The sequence below is a fragment of the Drosophila ficusphila genome, unplaced genomic scaffold (genome assembly GCF_018152265.1).
Source record: "Drosophila ficusphila isolate 14025-0441.05 unplaced genomic scaffold, ASM1815226v1 contig_106, whole genome shotgun sequence".
Taxonomy (NCBI): Eukaryota; Metazoa; Arthropoda; class Insecta; order Diptera; family Drosophilidae; genus Drosophila; species Drosophila ficusphila.
In genome coordinates, this window is record NW_025063993.1 from 8,747,626 (window position 1) to 8,770,933 (window position 23,308).

General features: G+C 38.8%; 1 protein-coding gene across 25 annotated transcripts in view; it reads right to left on the minus strand.

Annotated features, from left to right (window-relative positions):
* Positions 1–23,073, minus strand: part of LOC108096319 (glutamate-gated chloride channel) — a 48,758-nt gene extending 25,685 nt beyond the window's left edge. For 12 of the 25 annotated variants that reach the window (XM_017197844.2, XM_017197845.2, XM_017197843.2 and 9 more), the window contains exons 1-3: positions 22,705–22,836; positions 17,701–18,091; positions 3,348–3,423 (exon numbers count right to left, since the gene is read on the minus strand). The gene's annotated coding sequence lies outside the window, so the exon portion shown is untranslated. The other 13 variants (XM_017197836.2, XM_017197832.2, XM_017197826.2 and 10 more) reach the window with 13 other exon arrangements.
* Positions 23,074–23,308: the final 235 nt, after the last annotated feature.

Consider the following 23,308-nt stretch of genomic DNA (forward strand, 5'->3'; position numbering starts at 1 on the left):
GAGGCTTCGTCCTTTTCAGTTATATATTTGTTTTATTTTTTTGTGCATCATACCCTGTTTCGTAAAAGGGCTTTGGAAAGGATTTGTTTTTTTGTTCGAGGACCTGCCTAAAATGTCGAAGGGGAAGAGTTCAAATGCTCTTGATCCTGTCACAGCCACTTAAATGCCATGCATCATGGAAATTTATGTGAATAAATTATAATCAAGCAAAGAAAAACTTACAGACCGTAATAATTCAGATTAAAATGTATTTATACACATGACACAGTTGGTGGGGGGGATGGCGGGAATTCGCGCTGGTGGAATGGGCCCATGGGAAGGGGGCGTGGCAGTTGGTATATTGGGATGTTGGCTGTTGGTTGTTGGGTGGGCTTATGCTGCTGGTCACGCGTGTTGGCCGCGTGTGTCCAGCGCTGATTTCGCCATAATAAATTGACATTTTTTGGACATTCCTCTTGAAGTGGCCACTGTTCTGCTTTTCGCTTGGGGAAACTGGGAGCTGTCTGTCAGTTAAGCTCCTCCTCTTTTTTTTCATTTTCCCCCTTTTGGCTGGTGGTTTCTGCTGTTTTTACAAGGTCCCTTGGGCGAGCAGATTACTGAGTTGAATCGAGGACGATCTCAAGGATATGAATTCGGCACTTTCGAAATTAATACTTTGGTCGAATTGCTTCTTAAAATTTCCTAGGCCAATTAAGATGCAATATTACTTTTTTGAATGGCTTGAAGTTCTTGAAGCGTTTTTTACATTGTGGTTTAAGTTCTTCGGTAGGTTCAGAAAGGAAAAGTAGTCAATTCTTATTTTAGAGAAAATAACTTAGAGGTAGGGTTTGTAAATCAAAAAAGAACTGAAGGTAGTATGTATTAGTATATCATGGTAAGTAGATTATAAGCCGTACTTAAATTTTAAACCTTTTTGGTTCTGCATCCTGCAAAATCCCTAGTCTGTATGTAAATAAACAATGCTAATGCGGAATTTCCTTCACAAAATCTGGACAATCAAAACTCCCGGATTTCCCCCATGAACACAAAAAAGCCAGCCAGAAATAACAGGAAAAAGCAATAAGCATTCAAATAACAAGTAGCATAAGAACAGCGAACAAGCAACGACAAATAATTTGGCACAAAAGCAAATAAACAAGATAAACAAACAAACAAACACGAGGAGAAGACGTTGAAGACGCAACAACAACACTGAGGAAAGCAAAGACAAAAGCGAGCCAAGTACCAAAGCACATAATGAGCATAATGGGCGTGTTGAGAGGGGGAAGGGTGCTTACTGGGGGTCACATTGCCCCCATGCATGTAACCCCCCTTCAACCCCCCGACAACCCCCTTCCATGGACATGAAGAGTGCCAAAGAGCTTTTTGTGTTGGTTTCTCTCTTAGTGCTAGAATAAGCGCCACTTTACATGCACACACACACACGCCAATCACATACGCACACACTCGAGGACTGAAAAAAAAACTTCTTTAAATTTTAAACTTCTGCAACCTTCAACTACATATATAACGGCAATGTTATAAGTAATAACTAACCAAAATTCAAATAAAAATGTAACCTAAAAACAAAGTTTGTCTGTTTACACAATTATTAGATTTAGGCTTAGAATTTTTAATATATCCTATAAAATAACCCCATTGTATTTCAAAACCAATAATAAACAAAATTATTTATAAATTTTTGTTTGTGTAATATGTATGTGCAGCTTAAATTCAGGGCTAATTATTATTGATTTAAAGATTCTGGGCTGACTTTTGACATGCATTGTTTTTGATCTTGATCTAATTAAAACTAGGTTCTCTATTTATTATTACAATGTGTTGTTTTTTAATCTAATTTTAGTAAAATGTATTAATTTTTCACCAAAATTCCCATAATTAAGGCTGTTGTTCAAGCCATTTTCACCAGTGCACTCGCCGAGGGGCTTGGGCAAAGGAGATATTAGGGTTGTCACCCCTCCTGGCGGGATGCAGTTACCAACCAGCTGCATCTGTGAAACGAGGGCAAAGGCACGTCGCCAACCATTTAAACTAATCTTGAGGCAGTTTATTTATATATCTCAAGGGTCGTTTGTCCTAACAATGTGCCCTACATATATAGGAGCAGATATATACGCAGATACGGGGATAAATGTATGTATATATACCTGAGTTAAGTCCAGGTAAGCTATAAAAAAGGGGAGCGAACCAAACGAAAAGGGTTGTGTCGCCAACTCCCCCAAAGTAGATTCGCTTGAGTTCTATATATTTTTGAAAACACATTAAGGGGACTGTTACATAAAAACGAATTAACGAAATCCTGCAACGGCGTTCTATTTCTTAGATAATCAGAAAATATTGTTCCCATTACAGAGAATGCAGGTACAAAATGCAATATTTTATTTATTGTAAATGTTATTTATTACTATTGTCCGAACTTTAGGAACATCGGTGCGTATACGTTATGTATTTATTTATATGTATATTTTTCATATCCTTAAATTGCTTCACTTGTTGTTGAACTAGGGGTTTAGTCTGCATTTTATTTAAATGTACATAAGATGTCCTAAATTGATTTTCCTGGCCTGCTAGCTTGTTGATTCTCATAATCTGTATTAAAAGGACTTCAATTACATAAATGCATTGAAATACCCCGCTTCCATGCCACACCTTCACCTCCAGTTGAATGGTTCTTGGGGCTTGGGTCGGAGTTGCACACTTCACTGACCTTTACCCTAAGTAATACCAGTTGTAAGGCTATTTAATTTCTATATAAATATTATGGCATAGACCACAAATCTGCGGGTCATAAGCCGCAAGGACACTACGCCGCAGGACACGCAGCTCCTTGGAAGCTTACGAGTCCGTCAGGCTCGCCAATCCTCGCCAAGCCTCAAGTGCATGCTCCACTGAACTTGTATTAAAGCAGCCGGAAATTAAACACACAAAAGTTTTCTAAGACCTAGCCCGCACCTTTACTAGTACATATGCAAGGTGTTACACAGAAAAAAAGACCGCATAATCATAAAACTAGAAGTTCAAGAAAGTAAACATAAAGTTTAACCTAGTCACTTTATGCTGAAACTCTTGTTTAAAGTTGTTTATAGTTTTTTTAAATTAAAAATTATTTAATGAAAACATTTCACTGCCTAAAGAAACATTTGAAGTATTTCTAATAATTTTTTTCTCTGTACTCGTGTATTTCTTGCTAGTGCTTTGCATTTTTTTTTGACTCGTTCTGTATTTTCATATTTTTTTTCTCACAACTTTCCTGGCTAGCAAATGCATTCAAAAATGCGTTTCAGCTTGTGGAGCTTTAAAAAAGTAAATCCTGCCATTGTGATTGAAAGGAAGTGATTTGCACTCACCAAATATAACTCGGCAGCCAGTTCAATGGAATCCTTTATCGCTTTGTGTCTGCATAGGCGCACAAGACGCGAACCACTGAAAGAGATAAACCCATTAAAGCCAAGCAATTATTAAATGGATATCAACACCGAGTGCCCGCACATTTTGGCACTTCAAGATTGTCTGGTTATAGTGGGCTGATGCTTGGATTAATTCCCCTTTGTCCGGGTCACAGGGCAACAACAACAAGCAACAGATGAGTAGCTTTTAGAGGGAATTGAACGCATGATGAAGGAAAGGAAGGGTTTGGGAAGGGGTTTCGGAAGGAGTTTAGGAAGGGGTACCACCAACTTGGAATTCCCCAGCATGTGCCGCTGGCGCAAATGATGGAAATCACTTAACACTGAGGGTGGAGGACTGGATGGCGATGGCGATGACAACAAGGATATGACAGGAGTGGGTTCTAATGCCGCTGGAGTGTGGGTCCTGCGAGTGGGAAAAGAGATTGTGTCTGAGTTCTTAATGAGCTTTTGTCTGCTGCATACTTTTCAGCGCCGAGCTCGGGAGACAAGACTTCTGCGTCTTGGGCTTTGTTCAAATATTTGACAGGCTGCCAAGGGGGACGTGGCAGTCCCTCGGCCATTATTGCCAAGTTTCTCAAGGAATAGCGAAGAACTAATGAAAAATCAGAGCAGAGGGTTCGCTGGGAGAAGTTTAGCTTTGACAAACCTTGCAGATCATTTCATTAGAATGCAAATGCAAAAAACTAAAATTGCTATTCATAAACAAAAAAATAAAAGAGAAAACAAAAACCACAGGCGCGCTTTAAAGAATATAATGAATAAATAAAACAAAATAAGTTTTAAAAAAAGGGTTTTATATACCTTCTGTGCTTGGAAAATTTAAAGTGTATTAATGATATTTAATATTTAATCCTAAAAATGATCCTTGTACTAATTTGCAAATTTCAGCCACAAATGATTAGGAATATTCATAAGCTTCAGTAGAGAAAATCCAAAATGATTATCTACGCATCAGAATTTAATTAAAATCTTAACTTCTAATAAGTGTCCAGTTAATTATTATGATTTTGCATAAGATTTGCTGCTTTCCGGCTGCAATAACAACATCAATATCTTGTTTATGAGCTGCACACAAAATGAAAATTGCTCCACTTATTTAATACACTTAAGCCATCAACTTGGACTTGGTGCACATGACCACACGTCCGAAATCACTTACGGCCAAGTTCAATCAAACGAGTTAATAACTTCCGCAATGTGCCAGCCAAAATTAACCATAATTCACATGCTACGGCCAACTAAACTGACCTATTAGCCTTCTGGATTTCGGACTTGGGGGTCTTGGCCCGGGTTTTGCGCTTGAATGGATGGTCGCTGGTGGCTCGGTGTCCGAGTGGGCCACGTTTATCCGGGGCCAAGACAACTGGGTGGCTGTCGGGGGGACTGGTATATGGTAATTTTAGCGCTTGTCTCTCCACGGACTCTCACACGGCAATCAGCACACACAAGCCCAGGTACACAATGAATAAAAATGCCGGAGCACATGTCACATTTGCCACATGAGTTAACGTAGCTCATTTATCATGGCCCCCTGTCCTGCAACCTGCGTCCTGCGTCCTGCGATGTCCTATATCCTTCTGTCTCCCTTAGGCGGCAAGGCGGTTCAAGGTGACCAAGGCATTTGCCGGCCAATCTGAGGTCGTGTTTTCACGTCAACTTGAAAAAAATTGTGTGCCCTTTGATTAAGTGTAAAGCAAAACATAAATAAATTATGTTTTTAGCAGGCTTTTCAGATATAACTAATGGTAGGTTTAAGAAACTAAAATAAACAAGCATTGTAAAATTGGTTTAAAAATTAATAAAGGATAATTCTACTTAGTTTTTATTTCATTAAAAATTCTATACAATTTAATACATTTAAGAAATCAAGTACATTTTCTAAATACGAAATATAAGAAAATCATTTGAAAAACACTTTTTTTACTTGTCTCTAAGAACTAAGGTATTTTCTCTGCTAAAGAAGCCTACTTCTTTTCACGTGTAAGAATACATGAGTACACATAACGCCAAAATCTAATTGTGGCCCCTGGCCATCGGCAGATGGTGGCGGAACTTTAATTACGGTGGCCACGACTCCTCAAACTGAATGGACTCCATTCCCAGTATCACAATGCAATATTTATTAGTGCGTGTGTTCGTGCTCCCTGGCCTCCACATATACATACATATATGTATATATATATAGTAAAAATGTATGCATGCGAACATACACTGTGTGTGGTATGGCATTATATGTCGCCTGACTAAATTTAGATATGCAAATCGATAAAGGAAAAAAAAATACTAAGGCACGCACGCATTTTTAGTGCCCAAGTTTTGCCTCGAAACGTTTTTTTCATGCAGACTTCAGCCTAGTAGTTCGAGTCGGAGTCGGAAAAAAAGGGCTAGAACTGAGGGACATGTGCATAAAGGTCGCGCTTTTGTTATAATTGTATAAAGATAGTAAAGGTCTTTCCCCGGCAAAGCGATTTACAAAGCTGCCACGAGGATTCGCCCCCAACTGAGGCTCAAGATTTAGGCTAGTCTGATAGCATTTCACATGAAATGCCAACTCATTTGTTTGCTCTATTGAGTGGTTGGGCAATAAAGTCGAGCACAATATATTTAAACGGGGATATAATGTATTTGAGTCATGAGGATTGGTAATCAATCACTCTTCCAAACTATTTCTCAATACTTTTAATTAAATACAAGAAAAGTTTGCACAAGTTCTACTTATAATTATATTACCTATTTTAACACTAAATAATACTTTTTCCTTGAACTCAAAAAACTTAAATAGCAATTACTTTAAATCGGTGTCAGGTGCTTGGGCTTTCAGTAACTGTCCGACTCAGTCGTTTACCCTTAATTATATTGTTCGGCGGCTTCTTAATCGTAATTATAGGACTCCTGCCTGAAAAATGGTTTCCCTTGCAGTTTAGCACTGTGGGAACCTTAACTTTTGTTTTACTTTCACTAATTGAACCAATCGGGGCCACACAAACACCAGCATATGTTTATAGCCATTCATATATCTTTTCCCGTTTGCCTGAGAGCTCTGTGCAATATTTATGGGCATATATTGATTAAATAATTAGGCCTAGGCAAGAGACCAATTTACAGAGATATAAATGAAATTTATGTCAAATGCCAGAGAATATAAATTTTTGCCCAGGCAAAGGCTGCTTGTTCAGTTGCATTTCATTTCATTTAATAAAGCAAATTGCACAAACTGGGCGAGTAGAGCAACGTAATTAATAATTTATATGCTTGTTAACACTTTTTTCCCTACTTGTTGTTCAACATTTTCTCTGCTGGTATCCCCTTTTTTTATTTGTTGTTTTCTTTGTCAGGCGCAGCCCCTGGATATTTGAGCAGGGCTCAGGCGAAATAGGGTTAAGTTTTTCAGCCAGACCGAGATAGACAAAGTGAATAATAAAGCTGTAGCCAAAGTGGAGCAGACCCGGCTAAAGTATGTGGCAAAAGGTAAGAGAAGCACGAAATTTCGTGATGGATTTGGCTGTCGGTCTTTCCATTAATAAAGCGAATGGCTTAAAAGGAGGAAAAGTTAAAGAAATCGTGATTTTGTAACTACCAAGAACACCTTATTAAAAATAATGAAGTATCACACAGAGCTTTGTAGAGTTTTGAATTACTTAAGTAAGCTTTTCAAAATATTGTACTAATTAAAAACTATGTTGTACTTACTCATACTATTTTAAATATTTAATTTAGTAAACTACAATAACTTTATTGCCAATTACAATTCTTTGTTGTGATTTACAAATCTATTTAGAAGTTATTAAAATTAAACAGACAGTTTTGATTTCAGCTGTAATTATTATTAAAACTTTAATCAATGCACAAAACCATTTGTGTTTAATTTTAACGAGACAATCTATTTAATAATGTAATTTGATAAAATCTATTTGAAAACGTGTATAATTAGGTGTACATAGCAACTCCCTGTGGCTTACATGCGGATTTATTTGAAATAAATACAACTTTTTGCTTGTAATGTCAAATCCCATTGGAATTCCGAGAAAAATAGTTGAAATCGCGGAAAATGCCGAAAGTCACTCGCTCACATATTGATGGATATTTATGGCGTTCGTGGTTGGGAAGCGGAAAAGCTTCAAAATACGTGCATTATTTAAATCCCTGGCAGGAGCACACGGATATGCGGATATGGCCAGCGGACATGGCTCAATCAAGCCAGCCAAATAGCCACGGGCTCCGAGAGCGTCTAAATTGGCTTTGTAACTGTTTGAATTTGTTTATCCAGCATTTTATTTGGCCAAATCTGCGGGGCAGCGGAGATTTCGTTTGTGGCGGTGGGTTCACCTATCGATTTTCCCATCGAAACTCCGGCTATTTAAATGCTATATTTTTTCGGTGCCAAATATTTGCTCTTATTGTGTGTTTTTACCACTAATTGCTTGCAGGGGATAAATGGCGAACAAGTTTGTGAGTTTGGGGACTAATATTCAAATAGTGTATACTATCTAGAATTCAACAACTTTTAATTCGGTTTATTTCTTTTGGGGCTTGGTTTAAAAATTGGGGAAATTTTAGCGAAAATGCAAATGTAAAAGTTAAAATAAATTGCAATTTGCTATAAACATTTTTTATGGCCAAATTAAACTATTTTGAAGGCTCCCAAGAGTTAAATTAAAAATGAACAGTCATGGAATTGACATAAATGAATGAATAAATGAATTAGATAATACTCTAATTACTCCAACAAATCAATAAATAATGGTTGCTGCATAAATCATATAGAAGAGCAAATTATTTGTTTCCGAGTATAAAAGCGAAACCAAATAAAATTTTAGCTTTTCAACTAAAAATATTAACTTCAGTTTTAAATGCCTTTTTTCCCTACAAATCATTTTCGTATCTTTTACAAACACCCTAGATGGTTATTCTAAATTGATTACTTAGAGCAAATAATAAATTCTGCAGGAGCACAAACATTCCCCTCGCAGTCCGCAAATAGCAAAGTTAATTAGTTTTATGCACAACCTTTGTTTGCGCAAAAAACTAGCAGACTAACGGAAAGCAGAGGGGAAATCTACAAAAAGTTTTCACATTTCCGTGCAAGGACATGCGTGACGTAGTTGGGTGACCCCTCAGATTTCACACTTGCCACTTTCTCACACGAACACACGCTTCTTTTTTGGCCGGGACTCAAGTGGAAAACAAACTTGCACGAGTTTCGAGGAATTAAGAAAACGAACAAAAAATATATTACGTATATATATGTTACAAAGGACATTGCTATGATTAGCATTTCAATGGTGCTGGGTTGAGTCCTTGCCGAGGATATTATTCATAAGTGGCGATTACTTTTAATGCCCAGGCAGGTCTCGTGTGCCACAGTATGCAACTATAACTATAATTAGATGGCCAATTATGGCGTTGAAAATTGAAATTTGCAGCGCCTGCAGTCAATTTGCGATACAAAGAACAACTTGGCTGCGGTGGCGTATACGTAATATGCACTTGTTTCCCGTGGACCTCTTAGTCACGCGTCGTCCTGGCATCTCGAAATCCCAGGCGCCAGGTAGCCATAAAAAATCGTGTCATCCAAGCGATTATCCTCGCGTGTCCATGGATTAATTTTAATGCTCGAAATGACGCACGATTTGGCCTAATGCATATGGGCTTTCGCCCCGGGAAAAGTCCCTTTATGTGGGTCACTTGGCCCACATCCTGATCACGAATCGGAAGGGACAGGCTGCTGGAACGTGAATTATCCAACAATTTAATGTACTAATCCCCACCGAGGACCATATACCACGACAAGGTTTAATCAACTCGCGACTAACCACAATTTGCATTTCATTTCCCTACGAACAAAGCTGCATTGCATTTTTTTTCGCGTAACTAGGGCTCACTATGATTGAATTTTAATTAAAAAACACCCACGAATCAAACCGTGTAAAAAACACACGTCAAACTGTTTGGTAATAAAGTCAGCCGGTTCATTTGCCATTTAAGGCAATTAAACTACAATGTTTATATCAATTAAATGCGTTTCCACGGCTGTCCACGGTGGACTGGTCCACCGAAATGTTTACATAATAAAATAATTAAAAGTAATTGTGCTGCGTTAAACGATAATGAAAATGCGTTGGGCGAATATCGCAGCATTGACATTATTAAATATGAAGAACAGCAAAATAATAAATGAAAAATCGAATTAAGCGCTGTGTCACAACCTTTGTCAAATAAATATTTACATTTTATTGTTGATGTTTGCTAACTGCAAACTTTAATGCTTTGGGTAAATTACAATTTAAATAAATTGTGGAAAAGTGTCTAACTTTGTTTTCGTCATAGCACTTTTATAAATAAAAAATACATTGTATTCCCCTTGATTTTCTAAAGTCAAGAAAAAGTCCTTGGGTTTTTACGCATCTCGTCGAGTGCAACATCAAAGAGCGAATAAGAATAGCGTTGGAAATTCCTTAAAATATTCTCATCTCACAAACGCAGATATATATGTTGCACTAACTTATTACCATACAAAATTTTCCTCGCAAGCAGCAAAAATTGTTGCACAGCATGTGGCGTGGAAAACGGGGGAAAGTGGAAAAGGGGAGAAAAACGTGGGGCAGGAGTTAGGATTTTCGGTACAGAGAGCATATTTGAGTTTCCTGCTGCCGAAGCCTTGCATAATAATCTTGAACACACACACATACACACAAACATGTGTGTGTTGATACCTTGTGTTGAGGGGAATGTAAACGAAATTTGTTGTATTGAAAGCATGGCTTGGATTTCAACGCCCTGCAGATGACACGCTGTCCCCATTTCCACCTTTTCCTTTTTGCCGCCCCGAATGTTCAATGAGTTTGAGCTTTGACTTTTTACCTGCTCGAGACTGTTGCTGGTTTTTGGCTGGATTGCTGGGTTTTTGATGTCACACAGCCCGCATTTTGCAGGAGCAAAGATTAAAGGGGCATATATCACATTTGAGTCAATACGATTTGAGCCATATTTCAATAAACGCCGTCATTCAACTTGTCAACGTGTCGCCTGCCAAAGTGGCTGTAAAATGGAACTCCCTTCGCTCAGCATTTCACTGTTTTTTTTTTTATCACTCCCGCATATTTTCCCTGCACTCGAAACTTATTTTTTCACGCAAATTTCCTTTTGCCAGGACCGAAAAAAAAACCGCTGGAGGAACGGAGGGCGTAACTCATTTAAGCCGTGACATGTGATGCCTGCCTGCCTTGTTATGTGACGGCCAAGGGTGAAAGTTTTGCATAATTTACGCTGAGCGCGAAATGCGAAAGTTTTGCATCCCCCTGGCCGCCATTTCTTTTACTTTTTTTTTTTTTTTTAGATGTTCGGTGTCAGGCCCGAAGGGCAAAGGACTTTCAGTCCGGAGAGTTGAAATATGTCTCTGGCAACATTAATTAAACTTATTACAAGGCGGTTCTTTCCTTTTTCATGTTATTTCAAGTTTGTAAAGTTGTGTGGCCTGGGTTTTTTGTATAAATTTGAATAAGTATATTCAAAGGTTTAAAGTTAAATATAACTATAGCATTATAAGTTTAAAACTTTAAGATTGTTTTAAACAAAGAAACAAATCTCCCCATCTGAATTTTAGGAAACGTTTTCTATTTCCGTAAAACTGTTTTAAATGGATGAATACAATAAATTGTTACATTTTAAAGTGTCAAGAACGTAATATTAAAATAAATAAAAATAAAAATACTATTTTAAAAGTTATTTCAAATTCAATATTTCATTTGTTATATTTTTTTGAGAGACAATCTAATGCTGCCCCAGGCCAGCAACATTTCCATTACGCCAGCCTGATTTGCATTCTTCGTTTATTTGAAACTTTGAAATTCAATATGTTCCTATTGGAAAGCTCATACTGTGACAGGTCTATATCCCCTTGCCAACAAAAACATGGCCAGGTATCGTTTTCATTTCGGTTCTTGCAAAGAAAACTGCAAAAAATATCGAGCAAATATAGATATGTACGTATGTATATATATATAATTAAATACATATATATATGTACCACCAGTAAAAACAACAAATCAATTTCTGTTTGACCAAACGCTCCAGTGAGCTGGACATCGAGCTAACTGAAAGCGGCGGCAGTCGGATTGGAGGGCCAATTCAGTGCACTTCACTCCAAAACCCCTTCAATCTTCCTCCCTTTCTGATTTGGTTTATGCCCTTTTACTACCTGCAAATAAACTTGGCCCGCTGCTTGGTTTCTTACCCCAATCCCCAATCCCCACTCCCCTCTCCTTTTCTTTCTGTTTCTGTTTCTGGTTTTGGTTCTCGTTTTTGCCCGTGGCACTGGCACTGACACTGATTGCTTGTGAGCCATATGCCCGACTTGACTGCAGTCAAGACGGCCATTATTCACTTGCACTCGCCACTTCAGCCATTCGGTTCGGCCATTCGGTTGCGTCTAAAGAAAGAAAGCCGCTTCTCGTCGCAACTTCACGGGTAATAGGCGCCCAGCCACAAAGAAAAGCGACGAGTATTTCCCTCGCATTTCCATTGCACCCTGAGAAAACTACAATTTCGAGAACACACTGACAAAAACAAAACCGCAAAAGGGTTTCTAACTTGAATTTATTTCTGAACAGCATGTGACTATGGTGAATATGAATACAACTTTTCTTTAAAAAAAAGCAAAATGTGATCTCTTTTAAATTATTTTGTATTCCTTTTTTGATTTGAGCTGAAAAGAATTTGCAAGCATCTCTTTCCATCATCAAAATAAATTCGATTGCAGAATATTTGTTTCTCTGTATCCAATCCCAATCGCAGTGGCAATCCCTGGAGGGTGGTGGTGGTGCGTTTGTAGGCTTGGCCACCGTACCGGATGTCCTGGCATTTCCGCCCCGCTAATACGGAGTTGCCATGAGTCAGCCATCGTTGGCCATGTTTGCCTTCGTTTGGCTCGTCGTTTTCTTAGTTTTTCATTAGCATTTCTCTTGCAACTCTATGGGGAAATATTGTCGTCAATTATGTTACATAATCAACAAAACAAAAATGTAACAATTCCGTTACTTTCGCAGACTTTGACATGGTTCCATTTTCCACTGTTTTCCTTGGGCTTTTCCCAGCAGATTAGTATTAATGATGTTAAGTTTGCACGCGCCCAAAACAAGGCTAACTTAATATTTGGGTTAATTCGGCTAATTTTTCTTACTTTTGGCATCAAGACGAATGGATCAGGAAACTAGACCCAAATTACGCAATTATGATTTTAGCAACGGATGTTTGCTAGAAATGTTTGCCACTTTTTTTATCGGAAAGTTTATCAAATCAAGGTTACAGCTAATTATATTCTTAGAAAAAAGTAACACAAAAGTAGTTCAACTGTTTCAACAAGTTAAAATTTAAGTATATATTTCCATTTTTTTGATTCTATAACTTTTTTAAACTCAAAATTATTCAAATGAAGAAAGGTTAAAATTGAAATGCTTTTAAATCCAACTTGATATTTTTAAACATGTCTATATTTCTGATCGTTATTAAACCTTGTTTTCGTCAAGTTCTCTGCTGCCTTCGAGGCTAATGTAGCTGAATTTATTGCCAAGGCTTTATGGACACACACACACAGTTCACACATACTCGTTTTATGGCCGACAACGCAAAATAATGTGGCTGAAAAGCAGCCAAATCGGCTAATGTATGCAAACGTACGGCGGTTGGAAAAAGGAAAAAGGGGATGTTCAGGATGTCAACGCTGTGCATGCCCAAAAAGTTTGTAACAAAATGGATTTTGTCTGCATTAAAATAACTTCTAGATAAAATGAGGAAATTGCCTTTGAATACGGGCTAGAATATATATATTTTTGATGGCAAATTGAGACGTTTTCTGTGGCATTTTTTTAAGTCGTTAAGCGGCAAGGAGCAGACATGACGTATGCGCAATTTTCCACATTGTTTACCAGCAGCATCGATCGCATAAACAAGACGGAACCATTCAGAGTATTTCAAATTTGCATCTCTGTTTTTTTTTCGCTTGATGTTTTGCCAACGAAACGAGTGCCAATGGAGTTGACTCCCACACAACAGCTCATAAATCGTAGTGCAAGTTCAAACTGCTGAACTGAAGACAAAGCATAAATCCGAATTTGGCAGAGCAGAAATCAAGTTTCCAAGCACGCACAGTTAAGAACGGACGCCATATCCCAGATATAGTTTCGGCCAAATAAACCCACTCAATATGTTGAAATATCTGGGTCAGACCATGAGTTATGAGCTCCTTCGCAGTCGTAAGCCGCTTAAAGAGTTCGGCAAACATAGTGGTCGAAACAAAATGAAATCTTTCGTCTGGCGAGGTTTTCTATTGGATTCGTAACCTTGGCTAAGTCTATCCGCACTTCTAGGCCGGCCACACGCACACATAAATAATTAAAATGACCTCATAATGTTTCGATTTTCTCGCTTTTTCCTCGCTCCTTTTCATTGTTTTTCCCTGGTTTTGTCTGCTCCACGTTGGACTTTTTGGCGCTTTTTCGACTTTTTGCCGCAGTCATTAATGTAATGGTCTGCATTATTTGCGAACATTCGGAGTGTTAGTGTCCATCTCTGTCCCTCTATCCTCTATTTTGTTGCCTGCCTTTTTGTACGCTATTTTTCGTCTTTGGGCCGAGACACTAAATATATGCGAATGACACGCAACGCACTAGGATGTCCTTTAAAACATATTAGGAGAAGGTGAAGTTCATGGTTTTATATACAGTGAAGCGATAAAAGTAAACAAAAGAACAACTTAATTGATATAATTATATTTAATATCCAAAGAAACCAATAAAACAAATTGATTTTTATAACACCATAATCTTGTAAAGTAGTTAATATTTTTTATTTTTTGAAAAGGAAATGAGATGAGATTATAAGAATCGTTAAAAAATTGTAGCTTTCTTTTCAATTCCTAATAGAGTTGTGGTTCGGATCAAAGAAGTTTTACTGTACATTCTATTTCTATAATGTCCTTCTGCTATATGTGTTATATACTTGTTGTATGTTCGGTCCCTTTTAGCATTTTATTGCTGGTCACTTTTATTTTCGTTCCGCTGCCGTTCAACCTTCGATGGGAAGCTTCAATTTTTTGCGTTCTTGTTCCTTTTTTTTGTGTTTTTGAGCTACCGCTTTCCTCAGCAATTTTTCCACTTGGCATTCGAGGGGCGGTCATTCATGACGTGGCCACCATTGCTCCGGCCTAATCCTCCACTGCCGTTTTGCCTGCCAAATCGGTTGTGCCATCAAATTAAACGACAACTAAATTGGCGCAAATTTTGCGCTATTTGGCAGGCTTTTGTCTGCTTTTCAGGGTTTACATAAGCGCACAGAAACCGGCCAACGAGAAGGCAAATAAAATGCTAACAATGACAACAGCTGACATTGATTGGGGCTACGATGGCCAGCGGGGGGTGACTGAGGGGAGGGTCTAATAACTGTAATAATAATAAGTAGCTGATAATTCGACACTAAGCCACGGGGTCGCATGCGTAATGCGATAGAACAAAGCCGGAATTGGTTTTGACCAATAATCAGGTGATTAGAAAGGTCATCAGGTAACAAATAATAATACCTTTGAGAGGTATTCTTTTAAAGGATATATTTATCCGGTATATATTTAACAATAATACTCAAGAGGTACTTTTAAAAGTGTCTTGCCAGTATATATATTATTCTATATCCTTGGGTGGCAAAGAACCAAAAAACCCAAAGGCAGCTTCAAGTATGTTTTAAGCCAACATCTTTAATTTTTGAAGTGTTTCCTTATAAATACGATTTAGTTTGGCAACATATTTTCCACCAAAGAATCTCCAATTTTTCAATGAAACTATAATCGTTTTAGTGGCTTTCACCTTTTCCAAAGAAAATGCGATGAGTGGCAAATGCATCGGAATCACATCAAATGAACCCCAATTTCATTCCGCGTCTGTGCAGCGATTCATTGGAGTCTTGCCACGCCAAAAGTGTTAAAGCAACCACTTTCCGGGCGCGAATCTCTCGACCGACACTTTTCCGTCTTTCCCACCTCGGAAAATGTCGAGTGCAATTTCCCGACTGACTTAATTAGTTGCTGTCACATTTTCTGGCAGCTTGTTCGGCAAGACGAAAGCCCCGAAAAGTCCGCAACCCACCAACACTCGCTTGCAGCTCCCTTGGCGCACATGGAAAACTTTCAGAATAGATTAAATTTGTTCTCGATGCGGTTCTGCGGGAGGGTGAAAAGCTGTGCATTGCAGTGGGGGGCTTGATTCACCGCAGCTTCCAGCCCCAAAAGAAAGCGCCGAATTGCAAGAAATGGCTAAATTGAGTGCACACAAAGGGGAAAAGGCGAAGCGGCAGGGGAGCAGATAGTTGTTGCACAAGTGCAGTTTTCCTGCTGCTGCGGCTGTCCAAACATAAAAAGGATAACACATGCAGCCGCCACAGCAGGACCAATAAGTTGTCAGATAGTCCTGCCAACAGGATGAGCCGTTTTTTTTTTGAGCCCCGCAGCTTAACAGCTACTGCTCAGTGTTGGCAACTAAAGATTGAAAGGAAAACTAACTCTCTAACCTTCTAGCCATTTTTTAACTAAAAATGTAATTTTTAGCAGAAGAGTTGTATATACAATTTTGCCTACTAAATTTGATTTATAAGAAATTGAGCTTCTGAGCATTTTAAACAATTTTAAAATCAAATGCCTTGTTTAATATTTGAATAAAATTTAATGAACAAATAAAGACATGACATAATAAATATAAGAAACTAATCTCTAGAGAGTAGCTTACACTCGTAAATAACTAACTTTGAATAAAATGGTTTCTAACTAACTTTCCAGCTACCATCTTTGACTATAAGTTAGCCAAGCTGTCGGATTTGGCCGTGATGTTCGTCCAGTTATGACAACAAAAGGATGGGCCAACGCGAAAGCAGAAAGGACACAGCGAGCAAGAGCAGAATGGAGCCTCTGTTGTGGACAACCGAGCTGGGGGAAAGGCCAAACTAGTTGGGGCTGCCTTTGGGCCATTCAATTGTCCGCCTGATCCCCGGCAAGGAGATGCCAGTTAGCCCCAGCATCTCTTTCCATTTGCCTGCTGGCCTTTTCATTCTCTTTGCTGTTGATTTTCCATTTGGCCGGGACACCGCCGCCTCCGCTTTTTCCCCAGGCTTAATGTTTAAGTTTTTTGGCTTTTAGTTACCTTTACCTCTATGTAGGTCAGAGTTCTACGGCCAAATGCCAGGATACCCTTGTGGAATACAATTTCCAGAAATATTACGCATAAGTCAGCATGAACGTTGACCATTATACAGAAAGCTAGCAAATGCGGTGTAAGCTAGAAATGGAATTAATTCCAACGAATTGAAAATGTTTTTATAACTGTGCGCTTTGTTTTCATAAGGCGATTTGCCAGTTGATTTCCTAAAAATTCCCCAAATTTTAGACGCTTCATAAAATAGAAACTACTGTCGTTTCAGGTCAGATTAATACAAAATTCGGCGATACTTCGCAAAAAAATGGAATTGACCCAGAACACATGGAGCTACTGGAGTCTCCATAAAGTTGACAAAAATAAATTGAGACAGATGGCAGAACTCAAAAAAATATAAAACACCAAATTTACAGTAATCGAATGCAATTTATCATGCATCTATAATGCAATGGCGGAATCTACTCAACGTGAAATGAAAGCCAAACATTTCAGCATCATTTCACCTGTGTGTATGATTATATGCACCCTCAGTTTCCCCGGTGCATTTTAGCCAGGAAATTCAATTTGGCGCAACGCGGTTTATCCGAAATGAAGAGAAATCGGTTCAAAAGCTTTTTTTCCTTTTTTCCTGGCAAGAACGATTGACTGCCTGGGGCAAATAAACGGTGGAAAAAGGTTGAATTTAAACTGCCGTAGAGGTAACTATATATCCAGAGGGTTAAATATGTAAAAACGGGTTTGTTTTTGATTCAACTGATCAGCTTGTTAAATAGGAGAATTAAAAAGCGGGAAAAGTAAACATTTTCTGTTTTAAAAAAGTAGAATAAATTAAGCGGAAATAGTCGTTGATTAGTTAAGAACATTATCATATTAATTTAGTAGGGGTTACTTTTAAAACTAACGAAGACAGTGATTAATATAAGTTTAAGCCTAAAATAGGTTCTGGTGCCCACGTGGCGTATGTGTAACATTTCCTGCACTCGCCCGGCGGCTGACGCAAATTGCCATAATTACAGGCTGGCCTCTAAATGAAATAATATGCCCATCACCTCCTGACCACAAAGGACACACTCCTTGCGGCCGCAGTGGCAGTGACTTACCTAATTAGCGACAGGATTTCCAGCGGCAGCACGCAGCACGTTGTTCTTGTTGTTTTTGTTGCTAGTTGCTGCTAGTTCAGCCAGCAGCGCCACCAAGCGGGCGACAAGCGGACTAGCCAACAACGTTCATTTGGCTTTGGCCCTCCAGGCGATTGTTGTGGCGTTGTGTTGTTGGCTGTTGTGGTTGTTGTTCTTGTCGCTGTTGTTGTTGTTGCTGTTGCTATAGCTGTTGTTGGCCAACAATCTGGCAACGCCTTTCAGCCTGCTTACAATGTTGTGTTGTTTATTTTTACCCCTTTTTTTCTACCTTTTTTGTAAGGTTTTTTTTTTTTTTGGTTGTTGTTGTTATTTTGCTTGTTGCAACTTATGTGCAATTGCCGCTGGCTGTGGGCTGTGGGAGTGAGCGAGAGGGGTTGAGAGACGGAGGGGAGTGAGTGAGCGAAAGGACGAAGGGCGAGGACTGAGCCGAAAGTTGCAAGGACACGCATCGCATCGCCTGACGAACGACACACACACACACACACTCGCACACACTAAGGATTTCGCACTAACACTCGCGAACAACCGACAACGTACGACACTTTGAAATGTATATTGCTTTCCTTTTCGTTGTTTTTCTTTTGATTTTTCACTGGTGTTGGTGTTAGGTCCTTTGAAGCCACCATTACCAACTACCCACGGACACCAACAACAACAAAACACCCTCGGTTTTATTTTATTTCTTCTTTTATTTCGGCTCATTTCTGGCCAACTTTTGACGCTTTATGTTTGGCCATGTGATTTGCTTGATTTCGTTTCCCTTTTTTTATGCCTTTCTTACTTTGTTTTGTTCTCACATTCGCACTCGCCTTTTACGATTGTTTTGTTTACTTTGAAGTCTTAACTGCCCTGTGATGTATGCTAAAGTTTTCTTGATTTTTTCCCCTACCTTCACTCAGTTGCTCATTTGGCGCCACTTCCTGGCCAAAAACTTTTGTGTATTTCTTTCAGCAAGTGATGGCCGAGCTGCTTATGTAAGTGGCAGCAATTTGCCAAGCAGTTAGTTGGCGGCGAAAGCGGGGGAAAGCTGGAAAACACTTGCCTTGAGGTGGAAAACTTATGGAAAGTAATGTAAAGCTGGTACGCAGATAAAAGTCTTTGGAAAACGACAGGCAACGTCTTGTTGAAATTTATAATGGGATCTGGTAGAGTTGAAGAGGTTAAGTAAAGCGAAAGTTTTTTTTAAAGAGAGTCTGGGAAGACGAGTAACTTGCAGGATCCATGCTTTCCGAGATTTTAAGTTGTGATCTACAACTTTTTAAACGATGGCTTATTGCTATGGCAAAAACTTTAAGTTGGGAATATAAATTTTGACCAAAGAGAAATTGACAGAGACATAAAAAAAAACTAAGATTACCATAGATAATAAAAGTTGGGAAATTGAAGAGAGAAACTTTGAGAATGGGAAATCGAAAAAATAAAAACAAAAGTTGCAGAATTCTTTCATTAAAAAAATTAAAAATATAAAAAATACTTTATTGAAATGAATGCTCATAAAATATAAAAACAAGTTAGTAAATAGTTGTTTTGAATTCTCATTTCCCAAAACATTTTCCTAATTTTCATTCTATTTGAACTCAACCACCTCAATGTATCCATCGACTGTTCATTTGTGCACTCGCTGTTTTCCCAGCGATTCATTAATAAATAATTTCTTGCACTTCCTATACTGCCGTGTATTTGCATGCCTCTTTGCCACAAATGTGCACTTGCGTACATACATACATATGTATAAACAGCAAAGGCTGTAAAAATCGTGTTTGTCTTCTGCCTCAATGAACTATTTTTATTTATTTATGCACTAGATTATTGCCAGGCGTATTCGCGTGAAAATGGTGCGCTTAAATGAAATGAAATTAAACAAAAAAAATAAACCCCTTTGGCGAGGAAATTCAATTCGCATTGCATCTCTAAGTAATTACGACAAAACGTTTGCTATTTTTGCGCTTCAGCGCGTTTTTGGTGCAGTTTTTGGACTTTTATTACCGGGATGGCCATAAGAAAGGTCGTTTGTCTGAGCTTTCAAAAGCGATAATAAATTATCCCTGCCTTGGCCTTATCATCTATTTATTTCACATCATCTGTGCCAGACAATGTAGTGAGGAGGAAAACAATTTTTCACACGCTCTGAGGAAAGCTGTTAAAAATAAACCAAAGCATTGCAAAGGGAAATGCAAAATGCGAAACATCAGACCAAAGCAAAAACGAGAAAGAATACCATTCGTATCTATGTATGTGTGATGGTTAACAAGCAAAAAACAAGGAACACTAAATTTAATTTAATTGAGTTTTATTTTTTTTGGGTGAAAACAAATTCGCCCGCAAGTCGGTACAGAAATGCTGAGTATATTTCGGTGTTTTTCATCTCATTACTGCGAGGGTGGCGGTCAGACAAATGCCTCTGTTTCAATGTCTGTCCTTAACACAGCTCTGGTATGCCGGGAATTTCGTTGGGAACGACATTTTTGTCTAGCAGCCAAACACGCCCCGAAATATGCAACATGTCTTCCTGCCCCCCAATCGCGTACCGCCCCATATCAACTTTTCTTCGGCGGAGGCTCCACCCAAATGCACGCAAGCTTCGAGAACGAGGACTTTACACTGGAAACTTATATAGATTCTAATCGGGGAAGGCACATTTTTACTTTTTGAACTCTTTGAAGGATAATCTTCAAGTTCAAAGGAATTTTATCTGAATTTTTGCTTTGTATGTTTTTACTAAGAATGAACAAGATGTGTAATAAAACTAAGATAGTTGCCAACTTTTTAGAAGATTTTTATAGTGCACCGCAATATAGGTATACCACATAGTAATTAGTAAACTCGCATATAGAAAATTTTAACAATTATTTTTAAATTTGAATAAAAAGCTTAGAAATTTTAAATTTTATTAAAAAAAAAAATATCTCAAGGTTTTCAATTTTAAGCTTGACTTGTAATCAAAGTACTGAATTGGCCTCCAAGTGTAGGTCACATACTGGCTGACTCATAAGGCATTTTGGCTAATGATTGACGGACTGACTGGATGGACTGGCTGACTGACTGACTGACTGAATGACGAAGTGGCAGAGTGCCGGAATGACTAACCAACCAGCCAGCGTGTGTGACTTTTCCCAGTTGTGTGTGGGCTTTCGGCGACTTTGCGTGTAGTTCGTAATTTAAGTAATGTGGGTCGCAGCCTGAAAGCTGAGCCCTGCGTATCCTTGTTGTTGTTGCTAACGCGATTTACCTTTTGAGTGAAACACGCGCCACGGTTTCGTTAGGTTACCTACAGCTATAGCTTTACCGTTAGCCCGGCGTGTAGCATATATAGAGCTGCGGTTATAGCAGCCTAATTGTCATTGAAGGCAACCCACCCAAGACATAAATTCAATTTCTTTCTGTTCGATGTGACAAGTCTTGAAGGAGGCCCCCTCCCCCCACAGCCGCACCTCCCACTTGCCACCCCCACTGCCCCCTAATGCACCGCCCCCTTGCTGCTGCTTTTGTTTTTGTTATTATTTTTTGATAGCCACCTTTTCGTGTGTTGCTTTCTCGCGATGTCGTCGCCGCCAAGAAAAGGGGATTCCCCCTTTGCTGCCCCTTTCGCGTTCTTTTGCGTTTTCTCGACTTGTTCTTTTCGGCTCGCCTCTCGCCGTCTCTGTCTCAGACTCTACTTCCATCTCTGTCTCTATGCACTGGCTGCACCTTGACACTAATATTGAGCAAAGTAAAAAAAAAAAAAAAAAAAAAAACGGAAAAAAGGAAAGCAAGTGCAACTAAAAATAGTCGGAGAGAGACCGCTAAAAGCGAATTGATTGGCGGCTGTGTGTGTGGCTTTTGGGCTCTTTATGCGGACACTTGGCGATTTTATTGTCAAGTTATAATTGGTAATTGATGCCGATACCCAACCTGATTGTGTTATGATACAGCTCACTCAGTGGGCTGATTGCCATGGATTGAAGGGTCTGTAAATGATATTTGATTGATATGCCTAGCAGGGAAAGTTTGAAGTTTACATAAACCTTTGCCAGTCTTGGATAATCTATCATTTGGGTTTCAAGAGGGTAAAATACAAGATTGCATTAACATGAAATTGAAATGAATAGATATAAAAGTAATAAAAAGTATTTAACTTTTTAATGCTTGTAATCAGGGCCTCAGTATATTTTTTTAAGCCACTGGTGCGTATACTTAATTTTTTGGTTCAAGACCTTTCTAAAAGAATCTTTTGTTAGTTATTTTCTTTCTAAACGTTTTACGCAATACGTTAATAGAATTCTTCAGTTTTTGTATACTCCAAAAAATACGGTTAAATAACTAATTAGAATAAATTAATTCATACCACTGGTGCGTATACTTAATATTGTTCATTCTATTCTATTTTTGAGGAGAACTTTTTCTAACAATACTTTTAAGATTTAAAACATTTGAAAGTTCTTTATTAAACACGCAATAACGCGTGTTTTTATTAAGTATTAGGTTTATGCATCTATAAAAATTAATTCATGGTTGCATACACTTTATTTTCATTTCTAACACAATCCTCGTTTGAAATCCCATTTTCGCATCCTAATTCTCTCGCCTTTAATTTTTAATAACCACGTTATTTTTTTAAGCCACTCAATCTTGCAACGCTTATTGTCGCTTCACACGCTCGCTGATTTAGTTGTTGTTGCTGCACTTGCCACTGACCACGGTTATTGTTGTTGTTGTTGTTGTAGTAGGTGGTGTTGGTTATTATCCCGCACCCAATGAAAACACCAAAAGAACCCAACACCAGAGCTTTACATAACTCACTCGCTCACTCACTCACTGCAAAAAATGGAACTACTGGGTTGTACGTTAAAAATTCAAAACACAAATGCACATTTCATTTCGCACATTGCAATTTCCACACGTTTTTCAATTATTTGCTAGAACACACACGGTTGGCAACTTAACGGGACAGCCACAATCGCAATTTTTCCGATTTCGTTTCCTTACGACGAATATCGCATATATACTATATATATCGAGGGCGGTGAAGTCGATATTACTACGCTAAGGCTTATTGTTAGGCCCGTCCCGCTGAGGTGACGAATTTTCTCCGCTTCCGCAGTGCTGTTGAATTGCAAACCCGACCCGAACTGAAACCTCAACTGACCAAGTTTTCCTTTTCATGCAGTTTGGCACGCATTTTCGATTCCGATTCGGATTCGGATTCGGGGACTCGTATTTTAGATTCGGTTTCGGATTCGGAATAGCGGAAAAGCAGGAGGACGAACAGCAGGCGCGACGACAAAAAGAAGAAGAGCCAGCGTCAGTAGGGCTGCAAAAACATCGTGAAACCGAAGAAGAAGAAGAAACTGTGACTTGCTGTGACGAACAGCAAAAGGTCTCTGGTGCGCCGCTAGCTTTTCGATGTCGTCTCCTATTTTCCGTTCGGAGCCAAAGCTCCCAGCCGGCTCTCTCAGAAGCTCTGCAGATTGGCCAGCTTTCCTTTGGTGCTCCAAAGCTCCACAGCTGATTGCCGCCAGTGCATGCGGCGTTTACCCCCTTTCCCCACTGTCCTTCTTACCACCAAGCATCCTTCGTCCGTAAAAACAGC